The following is a 9,694-nucleotide window of genomic DNA, read 5'->3' as shown; positions in this document are numbered from 1 at the left end:
AACCTAATTTAAAACAGAATTCAGCCCAAATGCATTAAAGTCTCTTCAGTGAATGAACTGGTTTCACAAGTGGGGCAGTCGCGGTTTATAGGAATTTAAAGTGGTTTCTGAAGACCGAATTGGTAACAGAAACTTACCAATACTTTCAACAGATGGTCTGTTCTTTTACAGGAAAACCTTCTTTAATCTCCCGTTTTACCGTCTGTTAATAGTGGGGGGTTTTGGTACCCTGGTGGCCGTGCAATACATTATATCATTATCATTACAATTGCCAATAGGCAGATCAGTTTGTACTATTTAAACTTGATGGGGATGTAAGCTGCATGCACCACAAGAAGATAAGCAAGCCCTTATAAGGGGTCTCATCCAACAGTCACCATACAGGTCATAATGACATATATTCTGTTTAGATGGCAGCAATGGCATCCTGTTTTTAGGTCTCGACCTACGCAGTGCGCATGCGCTGCATAGGCAAAAAGACATTTAGCAATCGCTTCGGCTTTTCAGCCAAAAACGTGCACGCGTTCCATTGCCTTCAATTGCAACACATGCACGTCTGGCGATTCACTTGCGGGAGCACGCAGCGCCATATGGTAGCAATTATTGCTCCTGGCACTGCTCGCTCTCGCAAGTGAAACACTTTCACCTTTGCAGACACTTTTTTTCAATTGACTTTTAGCCCGCGCCTGTTCAACTAGACAGAAGTCAATGTTTACCCATGCCTGACCGTGGTTCTGAGCAGTAGTTTATTTTGCTTTCAGCAGTTGTTTACTTCTGTTTTCTGAGGTGTCTACCATAAGAGATGTTTTGTAACATTCTTTAAAAGTTAAAACTTGGCTGTACTAGAAACCTACACTTGAAAGCCGAAAAATGAGCTTGATGGCACAAGATATTTTATGAGGAAGGTATTGAAAGGTTCTGGAATGGCTCCTGCGTTACTATGCTCGTGTGATTAATGTTTAGTAAGTTTGAGCCGTTCTGTACAGTCAAGACTGCCAGCATACCCCCATCCACCACTTCATTAACACCCATAAAGTATATCTGTGGTTTCATATGGCAGGTCCATCACCCCTTCAGAAGAGGGAGGGTTTTATATTAAACTATCCCTTCCTTCTCCCCAACTCTCTGTCATTATTTCTTTTGTTTTTTCCATTTAATTTCTTCATTGTGTTTTTGCTGTTTTGGTGTTTTGTTTCTCTTTCTGTATACCTGGTTAGTGTTTCAGTTACATTCTCTCCCGTACTTCGAGTTTTGTTTGCTACCACACTCCTTTCTGACATTAGTTTAATCTTCCCTAGTGCACTTTCTCCCTTTTTCTTCCATTCATCCATCCTTCTGTCATCCTTCAGTTTTGCCATTTCTTCTCTCCCTTTGCCTTTGTCTCGCTGAGCCAGATACCCTGTGACTATGTGTTTCTGCCCCCTCATGTGATCTGAAATAGTATGGAAATCAATCTGAATCGGACGTCTAAATGTCAGTAGGGTGTTCTTACTTGAAACAACCGAAAGGGCCTATGGGTATCGCTCCATAATCCAATGCCCCCCAATTCCATGCAGTGCTTTAAACACAACACAGGCCGACTTGAAAACCACACTCTCTCTAATTGGCAACCAAGTGTTTTGAGAGGACCATCTAGGGATTTAAATTTGTGAATGCCCATTAGCAGCAGAGCGGCTGTGTTTTTCATGGTCTGAAGTGTGTTCATATGTTTTTGTTGTAAGTTGGGATAGAAGCCATTACAGTAGTCACGTTGCAAAAGCACCATCATAGTAACTACTGTTTTTTGCAAAGAGGGAGGCAGAAAACGCAGGACTGTGTGGATGGTTTTAATGGTGTAGAAAACTGAGGAGAAAGACCACATTTACCTGTTCTTTGTAAGTGAGTCTTTCAAAGATAATCACTCTCAGATTGCGGTTGATTTGAACGGAATAGGGCAGATACCTAACTCTGAGGGCCACCACAAATAGGATCAAAAGTAGGGTGATTTTCCGAACGTAATGACCTCAATTTCAATTTTAGGCAATTAGTTGCGAACCACTTATGACTGTTAGCATACATTCTCTAAATCTCAAGTCCGTGTCGAGATCACTCTCCATTAGCGAGACAACAGTCTCTTTGTCATCTGCTTAGGAGGTTACAGGGAACCCAAACTGTCTGATCAAGATCGCTAGTTTGGAAACTTAGACATTAAACGGGGTTGGACTCGATAATGATCCTTGTGGTACCCCACCTGGTGGTGGAAAGAAATCTGCTGTAAAAAGTCTTAGCGAAACATTGTTTGTGCCGTGTTAGGAAGGATTTTATGTCCACTAAACAACCCGTCAGTAGGTCATGATTTATTGTCAAATGCTGCAGACAGGTCGAGTAGTATAAGAGCTACTCTACCTCCTTGATCTAGTGTTTCTCCAATCTCTCTGTTGCCTTAATTAACGCAGTTTCTGTGTTGTACCTGTTTCAAAAAGCATACTGAGTTGAATCTAGAATATTATTTTCTTGTATGGATACTGCTAATTGCTGATTCATGATCTTTACTGCAATTTTTGCAGGAAATGTTAATCTTGAGATGGGTCTGTAGCTATTTGTGTCTGTAGGGTCCAGCGATACTTTTTTAAATTTGAGGCAATATGAAAGCAGTTTACCATTTATTAGGAAAATTGCCTGTCTTAAACATGAGCCGGTAAAATGCCATAAGGTCTTGGGCAATTTGTTCAGGTGCCATCTTAACAGTACAAGGAGGACATGGGTCAAGTGTTTTTGTGTACTTTTTTGCCATTTATTTTTTTGGAGTAAGGTAGGAAGCCTTTTCCTTCCCTATCAGTAATTTATAGACGAACAGTTCTAGTTTATACTTTTGTTTTCTGAAAGTCACAATAGTTATTTTTCCAGATGCGCTTTTGCCTATGTACATTTTTTTGGGGATATATGAGTCAGTAAACCAAGGTGCCGTAGGGTGTGATTTCTTGCTGAGGGATAACTTAGGTGGAGCAAATAGGATGACAGTGGCCGTTAGACAGGAATTGTAATTATTAACCATACTATCAGTCATTCAATTGATGGAAAATATATCATCAAGAGAGTGCCCTGAAGAATGGGTTGGTCCTAGCACTGCCTGCCTAAGTCCACAGTTAGTTGTCTTCTCAACTAAGTTTTCAGTATCTTTATCCATAAGGTTTACAAGATGAAAATTAAAGTCCCGCAGGAGAGTAAAATCAGTGTGGCTTGTACAAGATTCCAGGATAATACTTACACCTCTGAAAAACGGTTGTCTACGGGTGGGGGGAGAGGCAATCTAACAGTAGCCTGTTAAATGTCCGGGCTTTAGTTAATTCTATGCCTAAAGAAAGTGCTTCACAATGCGATAACATAACATAACCGGTTTAAAACTCACTATTGTGAAGGGAATAAAAAATGACTCTGCCTCTTTATTTCTCTATCTAACCTGTAGGACGTATATCCTGGTAGTGTGTCTGCTACAAAACCTGGCCCCACTAGTTTCTGTAACAAAATATCCAGCTTATGAGAGTCTAACATGTCAGCAACTTCTAGTTTATGTTTCACTAGAGATCTTGAATTGCCTATCTGATGCAGCAACCACTTTAAAGCTGGGCCATCCGGCCTTCATTTCAGGAGGAGGCCACACCTCCTTCCGCCAACAGGCCTTTTGTTCCCCTTTTCACCCCTTGGCAGGAGAGCAGCAGGCTGTCTCAAGTGAATGCTGCTGTAGGTAGTCAGAAATGACCTCTAGAACTAGGAAAAGAAAGTGTTTACTTTCTAAAGTCACCTTTATATTAAAAGTTATCTTAAATCCGACTTCAACTTTGGTAAGCGTATTCTTTTTGAAAATGTATTCCACTCCCACCTGAGTGTGTCTTCACTCGGATAGGAGTATTTTTAAAATTGCCATTTTCATTTCCTTGTAATCACTTAATGCAGGGAGGTGCCTGGCTCCCGTCTGTCAGTATTTTAAAATGTTCTTTCCTTGTCGCACCTCAGTGCAGGTGGTGCCTGGCTCCCCTCTCCCGTCTGTCACTATTTTAAAATTTTCTTTCCTAGCAGCACCTCAGTGCAGGTGTTGCCTGGCTCTGTTTTTAGGTCTCGCCTGTCGATGCGCATGCGCATCGAGCAAGCGAGAGTATTGCGACTTATCCACTCTTTATCTACACTGCAAGGAATCGTGGCGATTCCTTGCAGTGCCCGTGACTTTTAAGGTCAATGCGCATGCGCATTGAGCTTATGCGCATGCGCATTGACCTTAAAAGCGCGTGCGCGTGCACGTCCGTCTTTGTTTACCCGCTCCGCCCCCTCCCGCCGTGTCGCATTTCTCCTCCCCCTCCCCTCTCTTCCTTCCGTCTAACGCCATCTAACTTCCTTCCGTGTAACATCGCCGCAACGGTCACATCACTCGTCTTTCCTAACACTAAGGCTAACCCTCCGTCCTCCAAGCCCACCCCCCCCTCCCCCGGTAAGACTCCACGCGGTTTGCGTCCCTCGCGCAGCTCACCCGCTCCGCCCCCTCCCCTTCCCGCCGTGTCGCAGCCTACAGCAAGACTACGTCTCAGTCCGCCGCGAGCCATGCTCATCTACCGGGCTGCAGGCACACTGATCCTGCCAGTCATTCCCACAGGCCGGTCGCAGCTCCCTCGGTGCCGCCCGTCCTCCAGCTGCAGAGCACAGCGTCACACGTATCTTGTGTGTGTAAAGGTGCCCCTCCGATCCCTAATATAACCATTTGAGGGTAAAGGGCTTCTCTCGGGTCACCATTTAGAGGTTAGTGGTGCCGAAGTTTAATTTTAGATAAAGAGAGGCCCCCAAAGATAAGGCAGTCAAGGCGCCCCCAGTGACCCGCTCACCGCGATGAGCCGCTTCCGCTCTTCACTCACCGGTTCAGGGAACGTTCAGGAGCTTTCAGGGCCTCGGGCGCAGGCCTCCTGACTACGTTGTTGAATGTGCCTGCCATCTCCATCAATCACCCCCTGTGTTCCCCGGCACTCTCCACTGTTACTGGAGGGACACACGGGAGATTGTGTGGCTCACAGGTCTTCCCCTTCGCTCTGAGTCTCCGCTGCCACTTCAGTGCAGTGATGTCAGGTAGAGGACCCTTGCCAGGCTCACCTCCAACACAGTGTCTTGGCTCCCTGGGGGCTTGCAGTTCTCCGCCACCCTCCCGATGCTGCAGCAGGTCCTCCGCGTCGCCCCGGCAACGGGCCCTCCACCTACGCCCTCTCCGACGCCATCTTGATTCCACGGCGGCCACCAGTCTGGAGTCTGATTCACGGCAATCCTCACCACTGGGGTATATCCCTCGCAGAGCCGACTGTTCCGCTGATTCCCTCAATCATTGAGAATTGAATCACGTGTTTTGGAGGTGGCAAGCGCTATGGATGCGCTCTCCTCAGGCTGTTTGGAATGCTTTTAAGATGGCAGCCTCACAATGGTCAGTCAGACTTCCAGCTGTCCCGCAGTCAGCATTTCTTCAAAACGGACAATGCGGGCATGTTTTGAAAGGTGCTGTGTTCCAATGCAGTGGGTCATCTGCCAAGTCAGATGATAGAAGCGTGGGTCCCGACATTTAGTCGTGAAGCTCCCAAGCAACACAGAGCTCTACAGAGCTGCGGCCATCTCACTCACCCTCAACCCCTCACTCACCCTCACTCACCCTCAACCCCTCAACATCAACCCCTCACTCACCCTCCCTCACTCACCCTCACCCACCCTCACCCACCCTCACCCTCACTCACTCTCACTCACCCTCACTCACCCTCACTCACCCTCACTCACCCTCACTCACCCTCACTCACTCTCACTCACCCTCACTCTCACTCACCCTCACTCTCACTCACCCTCACTCTCACTCACCCTCACTCTCACTCACCCTCACTCTCACTCTCACTCACCCTCACTCTCACTCACCCTCACTCTCACTCACCCTCACTCTCACTCACCCTCACTCTCACTCACCCTCACTCTCACTCACCCTCACTCACCCTCACTCACCCTCACTCTCACTCACCCTCACTCACCCTCACCCTCACCCACTCACCCTCACTCACCCTCACTCACTCTCACTCACTCTCACTCACCCTCACTCACTCTCACTCACCCTCACCCTCACTCTCACTCTCACTCTCACTCACCCTCACTCTCACTCACCCACCCTCACTCACCCTCCCTCACCCTCACCCTCACTCACCTTCACCCTCACTCACCCTCAACCCCTCACCCTCACTCACCCCCACTCACCCTCAACCCCTCACCCTCAACCCCTCACCCTCCCTCACCCTCACTCACCCTCAACCCCTCACCCTCACTCACCCTCAACCCCTCACCCTCAATCCCTCACCCACACTCACCCACACTCACCCACACTCACCCTCACTCACACTCACACTCACCCACCCTCACCCTCACTCACCCTCACTCACCCTCACCCTCACTCACCCTCACTCACCCTCAACCCCTCACCCTCACTCACCCTCAACCCCTCACCCTCAACCCCTCACTCACCCTCACCCTCAACCCCTCAGCCTCACCCTCACTCACCCTCAACCCCTCACCCTCACTCACCCTCACTCACCCTCAACCTCATGCTAAAGATTTACAAAAAACCCATAAACAATTCTAAAAGCACTAACTCTAATGCTGCGAGACCTATTGCATTTCTAATGCTTGTTTTTATTTTTTATTTTAAACCCTTCTTTGATTACTCCCGTATCGCTCTGTAAGGATCTTACCTTCTAAGCCAGCGACTGCAGAGCGTGGTGAGTGCATCCACTCCCCACCCTACTGACACCGGATTGGCTGGTAACTGGCCACATCCCTGGAGGCGGACTATTTTTGGATGCAGGTGCGCTGGTTTTAACCTCCTGTAGGAGCATTCCTTTGGAACGTGTATTCCACTCCCACCTGAGTGTGTCTGCACTCACATAGGAGTGTTTTTAAAATTGCAATTGTTGTTTCCTTGTAAGCACTTATCGTGGGAAGGTGCCTGGGTCCCTTCTGTCACTATTTTTTACTTTTTTACTTTTCGTTCCTTGTGCACCTCAGTACAGGTGTTTCCTGCTTCTGTTTTTTCCACCTTTCTTTGATTGCTGCTATATCACTCTATGAGGATCTTACCTGTTGAGCCAGAACTGCAGAGTGTGGCGAGTGCAGCCACTCCCCGCCCTACTGACACCAAATTGGCTGGTGACTGGCAATGCCCCTGGAGGCAGACTATTCCTGGATGGCAGCGGTGCGGAAGAGCAGCGGACAAGTGCAGTGGGCACGCCACCTGCGGGCCAAAGGCAGGCCCGTCTGCTCCCGAATGGAGCCAGGGGCCTGAACCCCTGTCTGTGGTAAGGCGTCCATCATTTATATAACTGTGCTGCTTGCACAGTCTTACAGCAGACTCTTGACTGTCTACATGCCCTCACTCTGATTTTAACTTCAAACCCAAAAAGACCCCCCCCCCCCACCCAAGGAACACAAACTGCAGTTTCTCCTAATTAACTGCCACTCTCTAGTTAAACATAAAAATGAATGTTTGAGACCCTTCTGGATAAACAGCCAGATGCTTTGTTTTTAACGGAAATGTGGATGAACGAGTGTTCAGCACCCGACATTCTTGACGCTCTACCGCAAGGCTATGGGCTACTTAGACAGGTCACCCAAATAAAAGAGGAGGAGGACTAGCGTTAATTTATAAATTATTACGCTATAGCAGGTTTCTTAATGTACCCCCCTCCCCCCCAACCAGGCTTGGCGTCAAAATGTATGTCCAGTCTGGTAGAGAAAATGGTTCAGCCAGCATTACTTCACATCAATCTGTTAATCTTAGGTGATTTGAATATGCATTATGATAAATAACTCAATCCAGAGGCACGATTGCTATGTAAGAAACCTTGAAAATTATTCAAAAAGTAAACTTTCCCATGCACAAATTAGGACACATCTTTGACCCAATATTTGCTTATTTCCACATTATTGAGGTGGATGTCCCGTTAAGTCCATTGGCCAGATCGTCTCATGGCCTTTTCTGTTCCCTTCCACTGTCCCCTCCCTACTAATTCGAGTCAGCCAATTACTCATAGGAAGAGGGTTAAGTTCAATTCTGAAACCTTCTCCCAGATTCTCTCAAATACTGGCCTCAAACTGGAGGAGGATATTAACAAGGCAAATAGGAATGTTGAAAATTGGATTTCATAAGCACTTGATGAAATAGCACCTTGGACAAAGGACGAGGACGAGGATCTCTTCGCCTTGGTTTACTGAAACTAATTATGGCAAAAAAAAGTGTAAACATCTAGAACGCAAGTGGCGGAAGGATTATTTTGCTATTAGCAGAGATAACTATAAAAAGGAGCTCAAACAGCATCATGCGGTCATCAGGAAAACACGCTGTGCCTTCTCCAATGTGAATAACTCACTGTTAGACCTGGCACCATTTGCGTGGGTCTCCCTTCCATTTTTTTTTTACTGTTGCCTCCTGTATTGTTGCTATGTGTTTTGCTGGTCTAGCTGCTTTGGGCACCTTGCCACTGCTATTCAGTGCCAAAGTGCAAGTGCTCCCTATTGTAACCTGTTGTAATGGATTAGTGACTCCATGATTGGCTCATTTGATTTACTTGTCAGACCATAGTACAGTGCACCATGTGTGCCCAGGGCCTGTAAATCAAACGCTGCTGGTGGGCTTGCATCACTGGTGGTGCCACCCACAGAAGCAGCTTGTAAAATGTGACTCAGACCTGCCATTGCAGAGCCTGTGTGCAGCCCAGGGCTGCCATGTCGACTTGGTATGTGCACCCACTTACCAGTCCCTAAACCTTTCCTTTTCTACATGTTAGACACCCCTAAGTTAGGCCCAAGGGTAGGGTGGATTATAAGTAGGGCTCCCTGTTTTATGGAATTTATTTTTTTGCCATTTCCGTCTGTATTTATCCATATTTATTTTTTGCTAATTTTATCTGTATATATTCATATTTATTTTGGGTTTTGTGGAAAAATTAAGCTGAAATTAGTATATTTCCCCATTTATTTAACCGATAAATATGCGCTCATGCTTCAATGTCTGTCAGGTTTCAGTGATGTGAACACCCGCAGAAGATAAATCAGTGCATTATATGAAAATATGTGAATTTCAGTATCCACCTTGTGCATATCTACTGCTGTTAAAGCCACTTTACTAAAATTCCTTTCTTTTTTTAACCCCCTTATCCATCAATCCACACTTCTATTGGCTTGGCAGTCATGGCAAACCGTGTTTAGAATTACTCTAAAAGCACCCTAATTTCAGTTTTTATCCACATTTAAAAAAGAATACAGACAAAAAAATAAATGTTTTCTCTCTGTATTAATCTGTAAAAATCAGTAAAAACGGAAAACAGGGAGCCTTATTTATAAGTAGGACATGCCCTGATGTGTTTGGCATGCCCTGATAGTGAATTACAGCCAATTTCATCTTTTACTATTGCAAGGCTACCTGTTCCCATAGGCCAGAATGGGCAGTTTGAATATACATCTTATAATCCTAACTACCTCAGGGAACTAGGTAGAAATTTGAGTTTAGTATGCCTGAACTCAGAATGATAAAATTAGTCTTTTACTGAAGTTGGTTTTAACATTCTGTGTTTGGAAATAACACTTTTTTGAAAGTAGGCATTTTCTTGCCTAACCATACAGCCTGCCTCTGTTATGTTGTGTATTCCATGTCTGGTTT

Source organism: Lissotriton vulgaris, chromosome 5 (assembly GCF_964263255.1).
Source record: "Lissotriton vulgaris chromosome 5, aLisVul1.2, whole genome shotgun sequence".
Taxonomy (NCBI): Eukaryota; Metazoa; Chordata; class Amphibia; order Caudata; family Salamandridae; genus Lissotriton; species Lissotriton vulgaris.
Note: the sequence above shows the minus strand (reverse complement) of the source record.